The sequence below is a fragment of the Falco punctatus genome (assembly GCF_963210335.1).
Source record: "Falco punctatus genome assembly, chromosome: 2".
Lineage (NCBI taxonomy): Eukaryota > Metazoa > Chordata > Aves > Falconiformes > Falconidae > Falco > Falco punctatus.
In genome coordinates this window covers 78,394,352-78,415,362 of record NC_137581.1, presented here as the reverse complement: position 1 = coordinate 78,415,362, position 21,011 = coordinate 78,394,352, and the positions used below count along the sequence as shown (strand labels likewise).

The 21,011-nt window shown below is 40.0% G+C and overlaps 1 protein-coding gene across 1 annotated transcript in view; it reads right to left on the bottom strand.

Annotated features, from left to right (window-relative positions):
• PCP4 (Purkinje cell protein 4) overlaps positions 1–21,011 on the bottom strand; it is a gene marked incomplete at its 5' end in the record, with an annotated part of 48,783 nt that overhangs the window by 3,063 nt on the left and 24,709 nt on the right. The window lies entirely within an intron of this gene.

Sequence of the window (21,011 nt, the reverse complement as noted above, 5' to 3'; positions counted from 1 at the left end):
CAACACGTACCACTCTTCCTCTTTGAATCATTTATGTTCAATTGCTCTGCCACTGTACTGCTTCCCTCACTTCTCTCTGGGCTCTGTTGTTGCCTTTCATCCTCAATCCTTGGCTTTTTGCCCCACTTTATTCCCAGGCCTCAGCTTTTTGTTCAGCTGCATTTTAGGCCTCCACGTGGGCAACCCAGCTGACTTTGCTGAATTTTGCTTCTTACACCTACGTGATAAAAGTGCAGCCCTGGGAAAAATCCTGCCCTCATTGCAAAGATAGCCCTAATCTGCCTGGACTAACAAAGTGAGAACACACATTCACTCCACTAACCTCATCATACCACTGAGTTTCTCTTCACATCTATAAACTTGTTTGTTAAACTCAGTTATATAACTGTTGTATCCCAGTCCTGCAGTGAACGTCATGCCTGGAGTCTGCAGACAGCTCTACTTAAAACAGCTCTGGGAATTCACCCATTTGGAACCACTTTGCTTTTTATTCTTGAGATTAATACCTCTGGGATGTTCACCCCCAAGTACTGTTAATGCAAATCAAGGGAAACATTTCCAATGTATTATTAAAATGGAAAGAAAATTATTTCCCAATATCTCTCTCTCTCTACTTCCCACTAGAAAAGAGGGATACCATTTCATTATTTTAGCATGAGTCTTGCAGTATTTCTTGCCTTTACTTCTTGTTCTTATTCAGAACTCAATTTTTGTGTTCATGTTCCATGACCAGAATCCACTCTAAACTGAGCATATTCATACATATAATATTCATAGGTATTTAAAGGGAAGATTTTGGCATATTCCATACTGATTTTAACTACAATAACAAAATAAATGCAGCTTTGTTAACACAAAAGAAATGTTCACTTAATATTTTGTTTTACTTAGAACATTTAAGAAGAAAGATGAAAATGTAAGAAGAAAGTCTGGAGGGGAAGAATAGCTTGAGAGATTACCAAAACTTTGATTATACAGTATAATGAAAAGTTAGGTTATCAAAATAAAGATTTTATGGAAGAAAATTAATCATATTAACATTATGTCACACTTCCATAGCCATTAAATCCAAGAATCTGACCAGTTTAGTGTAACTGTTCAAGCAACACAACCACCTTAAGCACAGAAATACAATTATTCCCTTATTTTTCATGGGGAAAGGGAGGTGAAGGTCTGAAGTGACTTCCTTATGCTCATAAATTCTTAACACAGTTAGTGAGATAACTGAACTCTCCCATTAAAGCCATGTTATATACAGAAACTTGTTAAATAAATAGAAAATCCTAAACTAACAACTATAACACTACACTACTTGGTGAAAATTTTCCTATTGCCAGATACCATCTTCTCCACATTATTGTATACACAGCAGAGAAACAAAGATTTAAAAAAAAAAATCAAATTTCAAAAGGAATTATAATTTTCACAATGACATAGTATCATTTTCTTGGTATTTTGGGGGCTTGGTTTAGATTTGGTGTTTATGGGTTAAAGGGTACTAAGACAAGCAATCACAATATTTTATATGGAAACAAACCAAAAAAGGACTTTAAATCTGTCTGTAGAAACCTGACTTTTCAGTCAGAACATGTAAATATAGACTTTTCATTTGAAATTTTTGAGTGAATAAAAAATCAACAGCCTGATCAGCTAGCTCTAACAGCAACCACTTTGTGATATCAGTAATAAGACAATAAAAACTGGTTTACTTGTCCATATGTCAGAAACTCAATTAACAGGGTCCTACTAACATTCTCAATAGAAGAGGATAACCTATGGAGAAATACTCTTATTTTTTATGCAGAAATATTTTATCAAAATGTTTATACTTGCAATGTAATAAGCATTTAATCAGTTTTGAAACTGATGAGACTAATGTCTTCTCATTGCTTGATGATTTTCATTTTTGTTGTAATGTTCTGAATTTTAGGTTCCTCCCTAGCCACTTACTAGACACAGCTGTCAGTCTTCACAGTAGAAAACAGAAGTGGAGTTTATGCATCAATTTTAGCTTTTCAGTATATAAATTACTGTCCCTTGGAACTGTCAATAGGGAAAGCCAGATGGATGGATGAGCAGACACAATTGGTTTCATACCTCTTGATGAAATCTGGCTTGTACAACTCATTTCCTATTACAGCCAAGTCTTAGCAACATGTTAACTTGCAGTAGTGATTCAGCAGTCTTACGTTAAGATTATACAGACTTAAGAAAAAAAAGTATTTAGTGTAATTTTTCTCTAGAATTTCCAGGCCAGTTAATCTTTGCTTGATGTGAACCATCATCACTGCCTTAAAATCACTTGTACTACAATAATTTACCACATCTGAAGACCTACAATAATTTACAGTATCTTAGAATCTGACTTACTTTTATTTTTTGACCCATTCTTGTTGAAAGCAAAACCAAAATTCCTTATGAACACTACTTGTATTTCTCTTTTTCCCATCACTAAGGGGAAATGGTAGGATGAGTAGTTTTCAGCCATGACTTAATTAAGAAATTAGAAGTGTTCAAAAGTGCCAAGACATTTATATGGGTAATGAAGAAATTCACTGTTAGCTTACAGATGGTATAGAAATATATACATATATAATGATTACATATATATGTGCATAATGTGTATTATAAAACAACATGTATAACATCTATATATAATGTATATGACATACCTGTGTTTTCTTTCTCCCTATGCCCATCTTTCTTTTTCTATCTACATGTATGGTATCTCTGCATTTGAATATATAAACAATACATATGAATATATATAGAAATACACAGACATATTTGCTTAAAGAGTTGTACGTCCTGTGTTAAACTGGAAAGAGCTGGATGGGCTATTTCCTAAATTTTGGGAGTGGATTTTTTTGGAGTTCTCCCCAAAACATTTTATATTGACTGTTCCAACACAGTGACAGTGGCTTTGTCTATGTCACGGGATACATATTTTAGCTCTTACCTTGAGTTGCTTTACTAAAAGTGGCCCAACAATTTAAAATATATCACACCCCACTAATTACACTGGTTTTGCTTTACGGGTTAGTTAAGAGTTAAAAGCATGAGTTTCAACTCCTCATGGCAGGAGGTTTGGAACAGGGTGATCTTCAAGGTCCTTTCCAACCCACACCATGCCATGATTCTATGAATAAAGAACTGACCCACTTAATTGCAGTGAAAACCCAGCCTGTGCTTGGGACCTGCACAGACTAGAGATGACCTCACTGCACCAACATGAGCGACTGAAAGCCTGTGTTGCATCCTTCCTACTATATATGCACGCACCTATGGCCACACTGGTTTTTACCTGTCAGTAGTTGTTCATAATATCTCAAACATGCAGGCCATGAAGTTTGAATGCTCAAATCATTAAATTTATGCAGAGAATGGAAAGCAAGTCCATACAAATGTCCCTCTTTTATTCATTCATTCCACTAGCTTGGAAGTAGTCTGAAAACCCAGGAAATTTTTACTCCCAGCAGGCCTGAGCATAGCTTTATTTTTGGACTTGCATTTTTCATTCCTGCTGATGGGGGCCAATGATTCTGTCTGATCACAAGACACTTTTTTCCAAGCTACCTTTATGTAGCAGTAAAGGTAGATCTGGATCCCCTTCACATCCTCGGTCACACACACAAACATCTGTTGATATCTACACTTTCAAGACTATGTGCAGATTTCTTCCACATGAATATCTGAGGCTCCCTGGACTACCACAGGTCCGCATGAGGAAACTAGGAGGAACAAGACTGTTGTCAGTAGACTTTAATCCAGAAGTACTTGTGATTTTGAAGGATTCAGAAATCAAAAAGGGTTGATAAGCACTGGTCTGCACTTTCTGCTTTCTGAGGGGATTCGGCTTCATTAACGCCATAAAAAAAAAACAAACCCTAACCCTTCTCACTACACTCAGCTATTTCAAGGCTTTCCCTGAAAGATTTCTTCATACTCAGTCCAAATTCCCTCTCCTAGATAGTGACTCCTACACTTCTTCTGAACATGCCATGACAATCTGGGGCAGTCAGTACATGTCCCTTCTGGGTTCTGATCACCACCAAGAGGGGAGATGAACAAAACAAGCCCACACCAGCCGTCATGGTATCTAATCCTAGTATCTGCTGAGTTTTTCAAAATCTTGTGTTTAATGTGGACCAACTCTGGCCATGTGTCAATTCAGGCATATCTGAGTTGTGGCGGAACAAACTTCTTGGAGCAGCACAACATTGACTGCTTGATGAGTCCCATCATTAAGGAGCACCCCATGCCCCAGCACCAGTCTGGTACTACAGACTTTTGCAGAACTAAAGACTGAGACAACTTGCAGGGTGCAGATTTTACTTCAGTATATGCAGTAGCCATCCCAGCAGGACAGCCTGAAACAGCACCTAATTAGCTGCTTTCCAAATCTAACATCCTGAAAAGTCATTTCACATCGTTGCAATTGTAAAAGATCTATTTATTCCATTTCCAGATGAAACATTAGAATGCTGTCTCTGTAATCTGCTACAGTGCCTCATAATCCATTGCAAACACTGGATGGATAATGAAGCTGCCTGTAACACGGAAAACAATCAAAACTTACACACAAATCTACCCAGCAAACTCTCAAGAAACGTGTGCAAGTATAATTATTCATAAATATGCCTTCAGCTATTTCTTTCATTTACTTTTCAACTATAAAGTAGAGGAAATTGTGACAACACTGGAAAAAGAAAACCCTGCTTATTCCATTTGGGCCAAAAGCCTAAAGCAGTCTAAACACATGCTAAACAGACCAGTCTTTCCTAAAAGTGTTCATGGAAGGGCAAAAGCTAGTGGGATGGACTTGCGGGAAAAGAGGACTCACTATTCTCAGAATTCCTCCATCCTCCAGATGAAACAGAGATGGCCTGTCACCTTCTGGAAAAACATTCAGCATGAAAAATTGCATTGGCTGGAGCCTCTAACTGGCATTTCACGTCTTCAGTGCTGTCTTCCACCCGTGCTCACCCAGCCCACATCCAACAGGAACTATAGGAGTGTACCCAAGATACAACATACTCATTAAAATACTGCATTTTTCAGGTGCTAAACTGCAGCATTTGGAAAAAGACTAAATGAAGTGTGGGACAGAATCACAGTGCCCCATAACATGCCAGAAGCCATATTTTGCCTCAGGCAGGATCATTACCTCCCACTGCTCAAAAGATTATTCAAGCTGTGACAATCTTTATGCTACTCTGATCCCAAGCTATTACACCAGTCTGTCCAATGAGGCAGAACAGTTCCTAATTAAAGAGGACCAAAATGGGCAGGAATCTCACGGATGTTGACATTCATGTGGTGCATTATCTTTATCTTTATGCGATGGAAATAGAAATTTTATCTGACTACAGTCCGCAAAGCAACCAGCCAGCTAGAGAAAACATATGGGCCCTTAGATGTATGGAGGCCAGATTTAAGTCCTTACAAGTACCAGTTTTGAAAACCGAGTTGATGTGGCCATTCTTCCCCCTCTACATTTAGTTAAGGGGTGAGGAAGTAAAAGACAGGGTCTCATCTTCTAGGGGAGTCAATCTAGCCTTTTGCTTCTGTGCAAGATGACAAAAATAACACTAAAACTGACCTTATGGCTGAAGCAAGGCGACAGTTTACTTCTCAACAAAAACTCTCCAGTTGGTGCCAGGGTCACATTACCCAGTAGGCTGGCTCTGAGCCTTTGTTTTGGTCACCCTGCTGCTGCCCTGCATACTCACTTTGCAAGTCAGCTGAAAAGATGGCAATGCTGGGGGAGTGGACATTGCCCAAACCCAAGAGAAGAAAAAAGGTCACATTGGCACATAGAAGAGAGCCTTAATCTGACCTTGCCTCCTTTTATTTATTTCTTAGACTTCTTTTTGCTGAATAAAATGCCAAGTAGAGGCCTCTCTGAGATGGCCAGCTCAACAACTACAGTTTGTTGCTTTCTGTGATACCAGGAAGAAACATCTCCCAGAGCTTTGAGCATTGCACTTGCTTTGCAACCTCACTAGCTTAGTGCATACAGCTTGCAGCTGTGGTCTGGGGAGACAGTCTGCTGGGAGGACTTTGCCTTAGCACCTCTCTCATGATGGGATGATCCAAAGAGAATTATTTATATGAGGAGCCTATTATAGTGCAGTGGACTGATGAAAGCTCATTAGCATTGTACCTATGCATGTTGAGGGACTGACCTCCATAGCTCTGTCTGCCTCCTGTCTAGGCACAAACCTCTGGGAGATTACTTTTTTCTCATGCATGTTCCTGATGTAACAGCACAAAACTATTAAATTTTTCTAACTTTCCCAGATTGATAGAGTAATGTAAAGCCATTGGTTCTTGGCTAATCTCCAGTTTGGTGGCCGTCTGCAAACGACCTGAATCTCTGGGAGCCTTGTAATTGCTTTATCAACATGCTAGCATAATGCTAATGCAGTACTAGGCCTTTGTGGAATTACTTCAGTGTGACAGTTCTGTGGCCCCATCACTTCCTCAGACACCGGAGGCACCATCCCTTCAGCCCTCTGAGCAGTGACCATGGGATTATGCAAGTCAGAAATTCTGTCTTCTTCCCTTTCCTATCCATATCTGCACAATGGAGTATCACCATCTAACTGTTATACAGATAATCCAACTCAAATGTTCAGCTACCTCATTTTTAAGGACAGAAATTGTCTCTAATTATTTTAGGAATAACACAATAATTTTTCTTCCTACTCATTAAAAATGCTCTGGGATGAGACACTCATTTTGTGACAAGGACTACATGACCACATTTGTTCTTGTTTCTTCACTCCATAATGAACTCAGACATTCAAGGGCCACCTTCTAAAGTCAAAGACTGCCTGTTCTGTTCTAGTGTCAGTAGGTAGGCACTTGATGGGGGGGGAGATTATGGGTTTATACAAGGGTATTCATTTTCCACGGTCAGTTATTTGAAGGTGGTAGGCACTGGAGAAGTATAATGCCCACACGGCAACCATCTCCCAAACAGAAGAGCAAACCCTAGTGCTCAGCAGTCTCCTGTGACTTCAAAAGAACAGTATGAAGGGAAATAAAGGTTATCATTAGTGATCAGATTACAGATAACAGCTATTTTTATCTGAAACACACCAACTGGCCCCTTAACATCACTCAAAGCACGCCAGAAAAGAACATCTTTTGATTCAACTGTAAATTACAATTTGTTATAAAGACCACTTCATTAGGCAACCAGAATCCTTTCTTCTTCAAAATTAACCTTTACTTTCATAATTCAGTGTTGTTATCTAAAATTTGAAAAATTAATTTTGCTGTAGAAAATAGTGGTTATTCCTTTATGATTTTAAAAATGTTATTTCAGCATGAGGCTTTTGAAGTGTCTGATTAATCTTTTTTTCCTGGTTGTAATAATATTTGAGAGCAGCAGTACTATTTCTGACATAAGATAAATGAAGTAGCACAAAATTATGTATACTGGGATAACATAATGAAACAGAAAGGACTAGTAATGAAATGCAGTTTACAAAAATTGTGTTTTCAACTAATTCATAACCAACTACAGATGAACTGATTTTGCTCAACAATTAATGCAGAGACAAATACTGTTTTTCTTTTAAGGCTAATGTTATTTAACCAATCATTTCTCATCTTCAACATAATTAATGTGTCATGTACAGACTTTTAAAACGGCTTACAAATGCATAACTGATGCATAGATAGGTACCTAAGTGTTAATGGGGATCTACAAGGTATTCTGAGCATGAAACTAGAAACAATAATTCACATCCCCAAATGAAGACCAAACTTTGTGGAAGTTAAACTAGGCACACAGCAAATTGAAATGGCCATCTTAGCTGTATAAAATCATCTCTTACTAGCTAAAGCTGCCTCTGAGGAGTGCTAGGCTGACCGGTAAATTCAATGGAAGCCTCTGGCAGCTAAAAGGAAATGGTGCTGGGGATCAAGTCCTGGCACAGTCAGGTCCCTCTGTCACTGCACAATGATACCCCACCAGCAGGGATAATACACTTAGCCCTAAGTCCTCTCCTCCAAGAGAATGCCATGATCTTCCTCACAAATTCAGCCCAAAGTTATGGGAGTCTCTTTCTGCAGCTGCATGCATGTGATCCCCAATGTCCCAGCCAAGTTTTAAATGAGAATCATTAGGATGTGTTTTTAATTTCCTGTGCAATTTCCAGTTCTCACTTCCTTGGTAAACACTGTGCCTTTAAACAACCTTGCTGTTTGACTGTGGAAAGAGCTGCATTTCAGCAGTGCGTGAAGCAAGCCGCCCTCTTGACTCACTAGTCAACTGCTTGATTCATATATGATCAGTTACTTTCCTATTATGGTAGCATTCAGGCGCTCCAACTCATAGCTGGGAACCCTAATGTGGTTACAAACGCAGAACAATAAATTCTCCCCTGTCTGCCACCCCTCAGTACTATGACCTTTGCAAAAGCATCTTCAGCAATAAAGTTTAAAGTAACAACAGGAGAACTTCCTCAAGGCTACCTCCTAAGCTATGGCTACCCCAGCACGCTACCCATGGTCACAGTACGGCTCAGGTACTCCACAGCTTCTCTAGAGCATGGAATAGTCAGTGAAGACACTGGCACGGCTGAGAGTGTTCCAGCTAGCCCTGCGCCAGGCATTGCCTGGCTGCTGTGGTCACACAGCATGGCCAGGGCCCTTACCTTGCAGGCAGGGCGGATGAGAACACCCTGGGTTTTTGAGGGAAAAAGAGTTTAGCCCTATTGATTCAAGCAATGCTGAGCCAATTTGCATCAAAGTCAGAGAAAAGGCTCTAGTCCATTTTATTTTCTAATAAAGATGTAGCCTCCAGCATTTTAAAACACTTTGTAGCTCTAGATTGCCAAGGAACTGACACAAAATGAGTTGGCACCTGCTATCAATTGTGTGATGACCAACAGTACCTGAAAGCCCTCGCAAGGAAAAGGCAAAAGAGAAGTGTTCATCTTCTGGTGTGGTACTGCCTCCCTGGTGTCGCATAACGGCCTCGATCTCCCAGAGTGCTTCCCCACACCCCACCCCACCCCCCATCTTTGCAGTTTAATAGTGTAGCTAGGGAATATGCTCAGAGAAATGGCCGTGATCACAATGTGCCATTCAGAAGCAGCAGAAAAAGGGGCTCAAATTCATGCACTGCTGAAGTGAGATGAGCTGGGGAAGATAGCATGGGTTACAGAGGAAAATCTGTCAAACAGAAAAAAGGAAGGAGTCAATCAAAAGAACCGTAGCACGGAGTCAGAAGGTGTTTCTCTTCACACAAAGAAAAAGAGTGAGATTTTGCCCTGCTCATCTTCAAAGTGGAAAATACAGGCGGTTTCTAGGCTTCATTGTATACCAGCAGATCTCTGTTAGCAACTAATGAGAGTGCTATTTTAAGTTTTCACAGTAACTTTAATAAAAACTGTTACACGAGAGCCTGGAAAGTCACAGCCAGAAGATATTCTCCTCTTGTATAACCCATCACCAGGTTTTAATTACAAAGTATTTAACCACACACTCAGCAGTGGACAGCATAAAATATAGGAACTGAAGCTTTGCCATTCAACATTACACTCTTAAGCAAAGGAGTTATTTCAGTATATTCCTTGCCTTATCACATGGTATCAAAAAATGCCTTGTAAGTAAGATTATCTGTGAGACACATTGACTTTACTGCATAGATTAAATGCCAGAAACAACTTAAATTGTGTCCAAACATTGCAACTTTTATTTGCATGAACATGGGCACTGTTCTGTGCTAGTAATAGAACAATTACTTCAGCACGATCCCACCATGAAAAAGCCACTACTTTAATACAGGTACGTACCATGGGTTTTTTACATCTTGCACTGCATATGCCAGCTTGGGGATGCTTGTGGAGGCAGTTGGGCCATTTTCAAAGTCTTGCAGAGAGAAGTGGAGCTTGTAAGGTTAGAAATGCCCAAGGAAGCATCTGGTGCCCTTTGTAGGCAGAACAGAATTGTCACGGGGTACCTGATACAGCCCACAGGCTGAGCTGAACAATTATGCTCTAAGGGATTCTTTCGTGAGTGTATTTGGCAAAACAAAGTTTGTCACCCCTCCATAAAACCAAACGCATCCCATGAGTAGAGCGCCAGACATGCAATGGATATAAAACCTAGGCTTCTGGAACAGCTCTAAGGTAGTCCAGTCACAGTCTGAGCAAAGACCAGCATACTCTGATAAGACATGGATTTACCATGACACTTGGCCTGCCAGTAGATCTTACATGCTCCTGCATCAATTGGCTTTGCAACTTCTGCTCCAGCACCCACAAGCACATCCAGATGCAGAACTGGATTGACGTAGTCTGGCCAGTAGTCTTACTGAGTGTTCTGTATAACAAAATTCTCTCACAAAAGGTACAGAATTTTAATGTCTCTGACTCCTGAAAGCAGTTACGCAGCTGTAGTTTTCCACCAGAAAGCAGAGAAATTCTGTTGCGGGGGGGGGTGTGTGTGTGTCTAAAATTTCCACTGTTTTCTTTTGGTTGGGCTGTTATTCTATCAGAATCATTAGTTTGAATTTACCACATCTCCATTGAACACAAAAAGCCACATTATACTTTTATTTCCCCTGAAGGCTGATTTGCTTAACTTCCTAGGAAGAGAGGGGCACCTCAGGAGAATGCATGATAGCACTGAAATAGCAGTAATGGGAGAAAAATGATGATCCTGGGGCATTATGGCTCTGAAAGAGGATGAGAAGGAATTATATGCTGAATGGTGTTGTCAGTGTATTCCAGGTTGTTTTGCCCAACAGCCATTTGGAAAGCCATGTTACATGTTGTACAGAAGCTCATTAGGCCAACCATTTAAAAACTGGATTCTAAATAAAAAGCTCTGTCCAATTCCTGAAGAAAAAAAAAAAAAACAACCAAAACCAAACACCTAATCTGACTTAGAATCATAGAATCACATAATCATTTAGATTAGAAAAGATCTTTAAGACCATCAAGTCCAACTGTGAAAAAAAACCCTAAACTTGCAGGTGTTTCCGTTGGAGCTCATCGGCAGTTCACCTTACAAAGAAACCAATGGAGAAAAGTAGGCACTCCAAAGGTGCAATTCATCTGATCTACTTCAGGCAGACATTTTAGGATAGCATGAATACTCACCCTTGAATCCCCTTCGTATATTGGCTAGTTCTCTATTAGCTATAAAGGGAACTCAGGGTGACTAGTGCAGATGTAGATATAGATAATAATGCTCCCTGAGCAGTGCCCAAACTACACACATTGTAGAATTTCATATGAACACATTTATCTGCAATTTCATGTGACGTTCTTTCTCATCAAATAAATTATTTAGCCATTATGAAAGGTACTACACCGAAACTGTAGCAGCTAAGAGGAGGCATACCTTCTCACACTACTCCATCTGTGTGCTTCCATCCCAATGTTAGCAAGCAGAGAACAGCTCACCTTCAATAGAGGGTAAAAATGAACATTTGTTCACTCTGCTGAGATTGCCAGTGAAGCTGCCAGTTGTGCAGCTGATCTGGATCCTCTCACGTTCCCTCAGGAGCTGACTGAACAGTCCACATACCTTTATCTTTTTACAGATATATAGTTGAACAGACAAAAATAAAAATATCAGGACCTCTTGCTATCCTTTCAACTTATTTCAAGGACAGTGAATTTTTCTGCATGCATGTGTGCCTGCATGCTAAGAGGACACTACTTCATGCTCAAAAGCCTTTGTTTTTCTAAAGTATACACCAGTAAGATTTCCTATATTACCCTAATAGGGGATTACAGTTAACACCACAAGCAATATCAAATACCTCATATGAACAAGCAGCCAAATGACAGTTGCTGTGAGAACTACAATTGAATTTGCAAGCTACTGCATATACCATATCTCTGCTCTGCTATTTAACTAATAATGAGACAGGTGATGGCTGCTGCCATTCTGCTGCAGAGTAGAGATGCTCAAAGGAACTTTGCTGCACCTAGCATGTGTCAAAGGCAGCCATAATTTGACGGCAGGACTGAGACAACATAGAGAAGAAAAAAACCAGGTGAGTCAGATATACTGGATATGTTGAAGACTACAAGTACCTTTAAAAGGTATTGCTGGCCATGCTTCTCATTGCTGATCCAAGCCAAGGAAGGCCTCCACTGACATGAAATCATAGCTTGCATGAAGTACACAGAAAACCATAGTGACCACCTCCTAGGACAGTTCCCCAACAAGAGTACCCTCTCCTTCCTTCCTGAGTCCTGTACAGCACCTGTGGGTAAGGAGGCAGTGTGGCTTCTTCACTGAAATCTTAGCTGATGTACACTCAATAGAGAATTCTGATTTTATGAGACTAATAAACACACACATTCTTTAAATGCCAAACCACACAAGTTACTGCTTCATCATTCCGTAACAGAAGAAATGCAACCCCTATACATCCTTGTAGTCTTCTTCCTCTGCTTTTTTTCTTTCCCTTCCCCTACTGTAGAAAGTGATGCTCAGATTTATATGACTATTGGCCCCGAGACAGAACGTGAGCATAGCTCTGCTCTTCCAGTAACAGAAAAAAACCTTATTGGCACATAGGACAATTTACTGTTTAGCATAAGGGAGTAAAAAAAATGGCCATTCTCTAAAAGAGTGGGGAATGAATCCAGAAGGGCAAGTTGTCCTTCTCAGCAGCTTGTTCATTACTTATAGACCATTACTGTATTGTGAGGCTAAAGCCTGGAATTCTAACAAGTCAATACCAAAGCTCTGTGGAATTTCTCATCCCTGACTTTAGTGTCTGTATTTATTGAGTGCAGACTGATGGTATAAGGTAATGTAATTTTCCAAGCCTTTTCAAACTAGCAGAGATTAATGAGCAAGGTCAGGCACCAAAGGCACTGGACAGTACTTCAAATCCTCCTTCTACTTCCTGCCCGCCCCCCCCACCCCCCACTCCGCCTTTTCCCCATCTCATAAAAAAATAAAATTCCAAACCTTCTAGGTCCCAGGCACTGACTCAGCAACATCCCGTTTTGAACCTGATGCTATTTCAGGTAAAGGATGGAAGGGTTTTCTCCCATAAGAATTCAATTATAGGTTCTGACAAACATCTGACTAAAGTACAGATCATTAAGGCTGGGTTGCAGTGGACTTATTCTCAGGTGTGTAGCAAGGAGAAACAGCATCCACCTTTTTATAGCTTAAGTATTGATTAGTCACACCTACATACCTTTTTTTTTTTTTTTAAATAATGTTGGTAAAAGCAAGCATGCTTTTCCAACAAAGTTCCAGTGAAAGAAGGTAGGCCAATATTCCTAGTTCTTTATCTGCATCATGAGGTTATGGAGCAGGGATGGGAAAATGGTCTCATTATCCTGACAGATGATGCAGTTAAACCCACACAGTACTGAAGGCACAAAGTTTGTACATCCTTGAAGCGCAGTGCATTTCTGAGCTACCTGTGAAAGCGGCTGTGAAGTACCACACTGGACCACCACCCAAGCTGTCTTCCAGCCCCCAGCGCTGTAACGAATTACTTTTGTCACCCAGAGCATTCCCTGCCTCCGACTCCTCTGGAAGAGACTGTTCTCCCTTTTCTCCCTTCCATCCTCGTCCAGCAGCACCTCCTTTTGCTTGGCAATCCCACCTAACAGGGTTCACACTTAGTGCAGCCCCATTCACCTTTACAACACACATGGCCTCAGAATGGAGGAGTGAGAGCAAGTGAACTGTACGCAACATTCCCCTGCATATCTGAGACTGTCCCCCTGTAGATCTCTGCCTGGTCCTGAAAAGACTTACAGAGACAGTGAAACCGAGAGAAATGGCATTAAGCGGTACAGGTGGTTACTACAGATGTTCATTCATTTGTTTTTTGTTGTTTTAGGGATTTTTTATTTAAAATAATTAGGAGTAGGTGTTGATCCTTCATCTCCACTACACACAAAAAAAAACCCAAACAAAAAAAAACCCAACACAACAAACCACCACAAAACTTCCAGGCATTGAATTATATTGTAATTCAATGTGCTAGTGAAGTGCTAGCACATTAAACCTCAGCAACATTCAAAAAGAAATTATTTGCTGTAAACTTCTGGAAAATGTCTCCCTGAAACCCAGAAGTGTTGGAAATGGTTTAGTTTAAATATACAATGTTTTAAATATAAGAAATGCAAAACAAATTTAAAACCAAACAAAAAACAAGCTTTACTGAAGTGAGATTGTCTGGAAGAAAAGAAGGGGTTTTACTCATTCTATCTTTGCTTTCACCTCACTAAGTTTTCACCTAGTGCCTTTTAACAACAGCTATTTAAAAACAGTTTTATCAAGAAGGGTGGGCACTGAGTTAGCCAAGTGCTGCAGTTGCAATTAAAGAGTTATTAAACCCAGTCCCAGATAGTCTAATTGACATGAAAATCTAACTGACACCAGGGAATAAAGGTTTCCCTCCTGTTTCAGTTGTATGTTTATTGCACACATAAAGCTATCTTAACAGAATATTAAGGTTGCAAAATTGAACATGCAAGAGTAAATGACAAATTACACTGATACCATCATGCAATTAATTGTTAATTTTGCATAGACAACTTTAATTCCAGAAAATCCTGTTTCAAATTCTTGAGACTGAAACTTTCATAGTTGTACATGAAAGTTGTACACAGCGTACTCGCTGTGTTTCCTAGATGGAAACAAAAAAAAATTGTATTCTGCTACAACATATGGACACCCACATGGTTCCTCAGCATGGCTGCTTGGAACTGTTAGATCCACCACATAGATCTTGTTTTAATGAAATAACTGATAGTAGGCTGTTTTCCTCTACTTGAATCAGCAGTAAATTCCATGAGTTGCATATTTTGTCAGTGGTTTTCATACTGCTGACAGAAAAGGAACAGTGAGACCATGGAAGGTATGGGCTTCAGGCTCAAGAAATTCATTGCTTATTGATGCCTTCAGAGTGGTGGCTATTTCTGTTCCACCTCATCTGTATAAACTCAAGGCTAGACTCATCTCTTACCCAGCCTAGATCCTCATCATGGTTCCCAGTAGACCTCAACAAGCTGTTACTTTATTTGGCTAGTCCTAGTCCCCCAAACTGTACCAGGGCATCCCCCAACCTCAGTATTCCAACCCAGTCCCTTCCCACACTAGCTGGCTTTCTGCCCTCGCCAGTTTTCACATCCCAATTCAAATTCCTTCCTCCCAGTCCCAGTTTCCATTCAGAAGTATCAGACACTCCCAAATACTCTGGGGTTCTAGTTTCCCGATGAGATTTACTGGACTCCTTTGTCATTCCATCCTTTGACCTCCCTGCTCCAGCTTCTGTGACTATTTGGTTCCAAGGAAGGCATTACAGTTCCTCTTAAGCAACTGTGGTGTCTTGGGAACACAGAAGGGTCACCACTACGCTCTCTGTTTCAGTTCCCAGCCAAAGCATAGTGTACAGAAACATGTAGCAGCAATCAAGGAAACCTATAATTTCCTTAATACTTGCAAAGACAGTGTTGGTTTAGATGTTTTAGTGCTTACTATCTGGCTCAGTGATGCAGCATTTTCATTTTTAAAAAAATAACTGTTTCACTGAACACATGCAGACTTAAGACTTGTCTTTATAAACATTTATAACTTGGCCAGTTTTGAAGATAGAAAAGTCACATCCCAGATGGCAAATCTTACATTTCTGTTCAAAATTACAAAGGCTCAAAACAGTCAAAGAGGCCACCAGAAATTGTTTTTAATTGCTAGGCATGCTAGCATTTTGTTCAAGCCTCATTTTTTGAAACAACTGGAATGACTTTGCTGAACCCTTCCAAAATAATTCTGCCTAAGGCAAGCAATCAACATGACAAATTTCAGCCTAAGTAATTGGATTTTGGCAAGGCTGTGTACAACTGAAAAGGGAGCTTTTAACCAGCAGAGTTTAGCAGCTCTGGCCTTGCCACCAGTCCAGATTGTAATAAACAAACTAAGTGTATAATATGAGGAAAAGAATGTAAACTAAGTGAAAGAAAAATAAAAGTTATGGATAGCTGGGAAATCTTTAAAAGGGGTCAAATCAGATTGTGCATGTTGCTGTGCTGGTAACTTTTAAGAGTTGCCTATGATTTCTTGAAATGTCAACTTCAGGGGGGACAAAAAAGGGAAATAGTTGAGTCACTTAAAACTTACATGGAAGTAAAAAATTAATCAAAGCTCTCCCTTATACATTCTATGTTTGAAGATCTAGCACTCTGTTACTCATTTAAAACTTCTCCAGAAAACAGTTACCCCCTGCGTGAATTTAAGTTTTAACACGCACTTTTAATGTTCTGTTGGGATTTAGATACATGTCAGATTGTCAATAACGCTGATCAGAAACAGTACCTTAGTTGACACACTTGGATGACCAATCTCAGATTATTTCTCCAGCCCATGTGTTCTGATATATATAGATTCATTTTTCCTTCCCCTATTTTCAAGGATTACAAGTTCCATGAACTCAGAAGGTTAGCATCTAGAAGGACTAGACATTTCATGAATTTCCTGTTTCAGAAAACACAGCTGGGTTAGTGCAATTTAAGTCCTAACTTTAATCCTTAACTGACTCCATGCATATGCAGAAAGCACAGTATACAGCACACCCCAGAACTAGACACTGTTGCACTAAAACCCAACTAATTTTCTTCACTCCTCCAACTTTAGACCTGAATGTAAACAGGTTTAAATTAAATATTTTTTTCTTCTCTTTTGCTCAAAATTTACTTCTTCCTTCCCAAGCTAATAAGGCAGACAGAACAATTAAAAACCTTCTTGTTTCCAATCCCGCTATTTTTACAGACTGCTTTATCTCTTTCTTAAAGATGGTGCTCTTCTTCCAGATGTTTCTTTGCTGTCTACTCACCAGGCCCTTGCTTAAATCTAATCTGGAAAATGAAATGTTTTTTGAGACTGGAGAGAAATGAGAAACTTTGGGTGAGGGTCAGTCAGCCATCACTCTAATATTAGAGCAATAGTCAGTGACCTTCTTTAGTAAAGTATATACATTCACCGAAAGTCCCAGACCAGAACTTTGCCTAGGAAAAATAAGAGGAGGGGAAATCAGGCAGTTAGAAGGAAAAGTAGTACTTGAGCTAGCTGTGCTGAAGAGACATGAAATTCTCTGGGGAAGGAGAAAGAACGAGTAAGACAGAAACACAGTATGAGGGAAACAGTAAGAAAGGAAGACAGAAAAGAAACTGCTTGTGGAAAAGATGAAAGGAAAACTTCAGGATGAAGATGGTAAGAAAGGAATAACTAACTTGACCCATCGTAGCAACCTGGCCTGCCTGCCAGAAAGGACCAGTAGCTTGGAATCACCCCAGAGGATCCCACTGCATCACATGCTTCGTCCCTCCCTCATGGGCACATTCACTTGTTGCCTGTGAGAATGTAGAAACCTATCTGCTTACGCAAGACAATGACTGGTTAAAAGCTTCAGTATTGTGAATGACTCTTGGGCCTTGCACAACCCAGCAGAAATCAGTTAGAATAGCTACGGCAATTTGCACCAGCTGAGGATCTGAGTCTGTTTGCTGCTGCTTCCCTCAATTTGTGCAACCTTTTCTGACTAGCAAGAACCAGAACAAGTCTTTTTTATTTTTTGTAACTGAATCGATCAGACTTTCTCCTGAAACAAGCCACTGGGAAGACAGAACATCTTTTTTTTTTTTTTTTTTTAACTGCCCAAACAGAAAGTCTACACTGCTTTTTGTTTTGTTTTCTGATAAACTTGGTCAAGCTTATCAACTGTTTTGTCACATCTAGACAGCATCTTTTACAACAACAAAAGGTATCTGTAACACTGGAAGAGGAGGCTGGCTGCTTTAGGCTGGATCACTCACTATGTCAAGCAATTATACTGAATTGTTAAGTTGTAATGAATGAAATAGGAAGCTGTACTCAGCCTTTTGCTGCTAGGCCAGAAACCTTACAAAGACACAGAAGAATAGAAGCAGCTTCTCTCCATCTCAGCTCAGGTTAATTAGATGCTAGTTTCTACTCTGCAAATTCAATCAAGAGATCAGATCCGGCCCTAAATATGTTTGCAGTACTACATAATCCTGGAGAAAATTACTTACAAGCATAGAAAATTACTGTGATGTCCTAAGAGTTTGTGAAGCTTGAAACTACGGTCAGATTTATTGTAGTTACAACACCTTCCCGTGCCAGGTTTCAAGTAAATTTGTATCTATTTATACTTTGGAGAGGAAACCAGCAACTTCTTGGTTATCTTGCATACTACCCACTCCAGAAACAATGGCAGTTGTGGATGTGCTTACATTTAGGTTCATTAAAACCTGAAACTTAGAACCAAATAGAGTGGGAGTTGCAAGCTCACACAAACAAAATGGGGGCAGGGAGGAGGGGACACAACTACAAAGACACACTAGTACCCCTTGACCCAGCTTTCTTCACAGATTTCTTTATATGCAGCATCTTCTACTGCAAGAAGAAAAAGAACTAATAAAAAGAAAAAATAAGTATTCTAATTCCAACTCATTCTGGACCTCAGCCAGTCCACCATGTAATAAAGAAAACACTAAAGTTAGCAGCAGTAATCTTCTTACTAAGATGAATAAAGACCAAACCCCTACATTAATACTGCTGCATCTGAGAACAGCCCCTAGATTGCATTGATCACAAGGTCTGCCTGTGGCATGGGTGGAGTGGAGGGAATAGCCAAAAGTTAGTTTCTGCTTGATGTTCTTCCATAACGGAATGGTTCCTAGCTGAGAGACCTCCAGAGGATGCCGTCTCATGACTCAGTCTCTTGCTTTTTATTTATGTGGACCCTCATTTACAACCCATAAATACTTAAACAACCATTGTGACGTTTTTCTCTGGCATAAGGCCACAGTTTCAAAGAGGTCCCACAGTCACACCAGACTAGGTCCATCAAGCCTCCTAAACACAGGCAGAAGCTCCAAGGCTTGCACTTGGTCCCACTGGGCACATAACATGGGCCTGTCTGCTGGTATGCTAAGCATATACAGTATCGTTATGGATCTTAATATCCAGATTTCTTTATACTGGAGTCTAACAGAGGTATTTCTTTCTCTTGAATTTACAGAGAAAGGAACTTAAGCCAAAGGCTTAAGCTTGTCTGAAATGAGACAAAGTGACACTGATGGACAAGATGATGACTCATGACTGACTGGCAAAGCCTGTATCTGTGCCCTCTGCTGACAGATACTATCACCCATTGATAAAAAAAGTCTAAACCCACAGGCCTTCCATTTGTTGTCTTACCTTCTTGGCTAAAAGAAGCCAGGAATGCTTTTTTCCAGCTTCCCCTAGGCAGCACAACATGTCTTTGTCTCCCAGAGGCAGCCCTCATAAGAGATACAGTTTAGTTATGAATAGATTTGTTGTAAAGGTCACGAAGAATTTTTGCTAGTGAAAAATACAGCTGTCTGCTTTATGAAAAAAATCATTAGATGAGATCATAATACACCTGTGCCTTGCACTGTCTGCTAGTAATTAGTCTGCTGGCTGCTACACCAAGAGGTAGCTGATTCGGGATGCCAAATAGCCTTGAATCCAGCTGCCTCAGCTCTGTCTAGACATTCTTCCCTATATGAGTTCTGCCCCTGGTTATTTGAGATGAAGAGGCAGGGGGAACTGATTCTCATCTGTGCTGTATGAACAGCCACGTGTATAAGCCAGGATGGGTGCATACCACACCCCAAGATGGGGCCCAAACATAACTGGAGGTCTGGTATTACGTGTGCATCCACATCTTCTCAAAGGTTCCACACCTGATAACCTACATTTGACTTGGTGAAATCAGTCTAAGGCCAGAAAAGCAAACAAATCTTCAAGCTTTTTTTTTTTAATCTCTGCCCTCCTACCCCTCTGTTTAGCTATACTACATCTGCCACAAATGACAGAATCCTGCATGGAATTTTCTCCAACTCTTGCTTCCTGTCAGAAACTCTGCAGTGTCTATAGGCACCTCAGCCCAAAACTCTTAAGGTGCTACCAATTTTAATGAGAATTAAGTTATTTTATGAACACCAAAATAGAAAATTATTAGCAAAAATAATTTACATACAATAGTGCAGCACTGTTTAGCTGGAGTAAACAGTGACTACATAAAGCAAGTAGAATGAACAAAACAAGCCCTTAAACCCACAAAAATAAAGGAAAGGAGCCATCAAGGCTAGTCGAAGCTTCAAACTACAGAATATCAAAGTCTCAGTGTATTGGAAATTAATTGCACCACTGTGCAATAAAACTAAGGATGTTCACGTGAAGGACTCTGTCCTACACATTGTCTTTGAGGGAGAGTTGTTGCAACACATGCTCAGGAAGGAGCACTTCTGGAGAACCTATACAATTAGAAATGACTGAGTAAAAAAAGCCATTAGCAATCCAAAAATCTAAATGTTAACTACCTGGCTATCACTATGAGATCTGTAACTTAGATTAGAAACTGTGGAGCCAGGATAGTTACTATTGGGTTAGTAGAGAGGCATAATGAATTCCGAAATCCTACAATAACGTATTGTTTTCCTGGCAATTAGCCTGGATTTTAATTAGTTTGTGCTAATGAATAAATTTGTACACATCCATTTTTTATTGGCAGCTTTTAGAGGAGCTAGTGAATTGGTCACTGTGGAATGCCAGTGTTTCACTAAAACCTAACGATAATGTTTTCCCCACCTACAGTCGACCAGCAGTCTCAGAAGGGTTTAGGTATAAATTAGAATGGAAGATGAGATATTCAAAATACAGTTAGAGTACTCATTCATCAATTGTGATGAAATACTATTATTATGAGACCCTAGAGAAATGCTGAGAGCTCAGTTCCGGTCTCTGGAGTGCCCACAATATCTCCCAGGAGCTACCCAGAGCACCCTGCCCTATTTTCCACTGTGACTCTTGAAATGCCTTTTCCATCTCTGGCGTTATCCAAGTTTCTTCTCTTGATAATTCCTCCATGGAAATTTTTTTTTTTTTTTTTTTTTGCAGCGCTTCCTATTCATAACACACTCTGGTCTGAGGAAAAAATGAACCAATAGCAA